Below are 3,032 nucleotides of genomic sequence, written 5' to 3'. Positions count from 1 at the left end.
TGGTTGCGTTGGGTCTTCATTGCTGAGTGCAGACTTTCTCTAGTTGTGTCGTGCGGGGGCTACTCTTTTGTTGTGGTGCACAGGCTTCTCATTGCAGTGGCTTCTCTTATTGTGGAGCATGAGCTCTAGGTGTGCAGCCTTCAGTATTTGTGGCACACGGGCTCCGTAGTCGTGGCTCGCTGACTCTAGAGCACAGGCTCAGTAGTTGTGGCACACGGGCTTAGTTGCTCTGTGGCCTGTGGGATCTTCCGGACTAGGGCTCGAACCCATGTCCCCTGTATTGGCAGGCAGATTCTTTTTTTTTTTGCGGTACTGTGGCCTCTCCCATTGTGGAGCACAGGCTCCGGACGCGCAGGTTCAGTGGTCATGGCTCATGGGCCCAGCCGCTCCGCGGCATGTGGGATTTTCCCGGACCCGGGCACGAACTGTGTCCCCTGCATCGGCAGGCGGACTCTCAACCACTGCGCCACCAGGGAAGCCCGTCAGGCAGATTCTTACGCACTGCGTCACCAGGGAAGTCCCTAAATATATTTTTTTTTAAGTGACAAAGACAACGTACAAAATGCGAGAAAGAAATGCGCGTGCAGCACCGGGGCTGCGCATGCGTCAGACGTCTTCTCCCGGAAGCCGCTTCCTAGGTTCTGAGCGTGAAGTTGGTTTCTAGCTTCTGAGTGTGAACCCACAGAGATGAACCCTTTAACTAAAGTTAAGCTGATCAACGAGCTGAATGAGCATGAGGTCCAGCTGGGGGTAGCGGAGAAGGTGTCTTGGCACTCCGAGTGCAAGGACAGCGCCTGGATCTTCTTGGGAGGGCTTCCTTATGAGCTGACTGAAGGGGACATCATCTGTGTGTTCTCACAATGTGGCGAAATTGTTAACATTGTTTTGGTACGGGACAAGAAGACTGGGAAATCCAAAGGATTCTGTTTCCTCTGCTATGAAGACCAGAGGAGCACAATTCTGGCTGTTGACAATTTTAATGGGATCAAGATCAAAGGAAGAACTATCCGAGTAGATCATGTGTCTAACTATCGGGCTCCTAAGGACTCAGAAGAAATGGATGATGTGACCAAAGAGCTGCAGAAGAGGGGGCTGCGGGGCTCACACTCCCTCACTGAGTTCATCTGAGGGCTCTGAAGATGGCAAACCCACCAGAAAACACAAAAAAGACAGAAAGGAAAGGAAGAAAAGAAGAGAAGAAAAAGAGAAGACTGACCAGGAGGTACAGGCAGAGCAGCCAGCCTCCTCTTCATCACCCAGATGCAAAATGATAAAGGAAAAGGATGACCCTGTCTCTAAAAAGCACAGTGGCAAGAAATCAGAGAGGGGTCAGAAGTCAGAGTCCAGGGAGGTGTGGAAGCCCCAGCCCAGCTCCCCTGAGATCAGGACGACCTGCCATGGTGGAACAGAGGACCGAGAGAGGGAGCCGAGGAAGGAGAAGACCAAGCACGAACACAAGTCATCAAGCAGGAGGGAAGAGAGAGAAGACAAGAACAGAGATAGAGACAGAGGTCGAAGCTCAGACGCACATTGCAGCCGGCACAGTGGGCGCTCTGAGGGGCGTAGTCACAGAAGTAGAAGTAGGAGTCAAGATAAATCCCACAGGCATAAAAGGGCCCGGCACTCCCGGGACTGGGAGTCCTCTAATCCTAGGGACCACAAACATCACTGAAGCCACAGCCTGTTCAGCTGCATGGTAGAATTGGAAATGAACTGTGTTTTTTGTTTGTTTGTTTGTTTTTTCTGTACGCGGGCCTCTCACTGTTGTGGCCTCTCCCGTTGCGGAGCAAAGGCTCCAGACGCGCAGGCTCAGCGGGGATGGCTCAGCATGTGGGATCTTCCCGGACCGGGGCACGAACCAGCGTCCCATGCATCGGCAGGCGGACTCTCAACCACTGAGCCACCAGGGGAGCCCCTGAACTGTGTTTTTAAAATGCAGTGAAATTCAGTTATGCTTTTACTATTTCTATATGTAAAATATCTGAGGATGAGTTCTTTTATTTTTTTTAAATTTTTTTTTACATCTTTATTGGAGTGAGTATAATTGCTTTACAATGGTGTGTTAGTTTCTGCTTTATAACAAAGTGAATCAATTATATATATACATATGTTCCCATATCTCTTCCCTCTTGCGTCTCCCTCCCTCCCACCCTCCCTATCCCACTCCTCCAGGTGGTCACAAAGCACCGAGCTGATCTCCCTGTGCTATGCGGCTGCTTCCCACTAGCTATCTACCTTACGTTTGGTAGTGTGCATAGGTCCATGCCTCTCTCTCGCTTTGTCACAGCTTACACTTCCCCCTCCCCATATCCTCAAGTCCATTCTCTAGTAGGTCTGTGACTTTATTCCTGACTTACCCCTAGGCTCTTCATGACATTTTTTTCCCTTAAATTCCGTATATATCTGTTAGCATATGGTATTTGTCTTTCTCTTTCTGACTTACTTCACTCTGTATGACAGACTCTAGGTCTATCCACCTCATTACAAATAGCTCAATTTCGTTTCTTTTTATGGCTGAGTAATATTCCATTGTATATATGTGCCACATCTTCTTTATCCATTCATCCGATGATGGACACTTAGGTTGTTTCCATCTCCAGGCTATTGTAAATAGAGCTGCAATGAACATTTTGGTACATGACTCTTTCTGAATATGGTTGTATCATGGTACATGCCCAGTAGTGGGATTGCTAGGTCATATGGTAGTTCTATTTGTAGTTTTTTAAGGAAACTCCATACTGTTCTCCACAGTGGCTGTATCAATTTACATTCCCACCAACAGTGCAAGAGGGTTCCCTTTTCTCCACACCCTCTCCAGCATTTATTGTTTCTAGATTTTTTGATGATGGCCATTCTGATTGGTGTGAGATGATATCTCATTGTAGTTTTGATTTGCATTTCTCTAATGATTAATGATGTTGAGCATTCTTTCATGGGTTTGTTGGCATTCTGTATATCTTCTTTGGAGAAATGTCTATTCAGGTCTTCTGCCCATTTTTGGATTGGGTTGTTTGTTTCTTTGTTATTGAGCT

At 47.7% G+C, this 3,032-nt stretch overlaps 1 pseudogene; it reads left to right on the top strand.

Moving 5' to 3' along the window:
* Nucleotides 1-663: 663 nt before the first annotated feature.
* Nucleotides 664-1,672, top strand: LOC136121458 (RNA-binding motif protein, X-linked 2 pseudogene; annotated as a pseudogene).
* The last annotated feature ends 1,360 nt before the right edge of the window (nucleotides 1,673-3,032 follow it).

This window comes from Phocoena phocoena, chromosome 3, assembly GCF_963924675.1.
Source record: "Phocoena phocoena chromosome 3, mPhoPho1.1, whole genome shotgun sequence".
NCBI classification, from domain to species: Eukaryota; Metazoa; Chordata; class Mammalia; order Artiodactyla; family Phocoenidae; genus Phocoena; species Phocoena phocoena.
The sequence above is the reverse complement of the archived record's forward strand: the minus strand, read 5'-3'. Positions and strand labels throughout refer to the sequence as shown.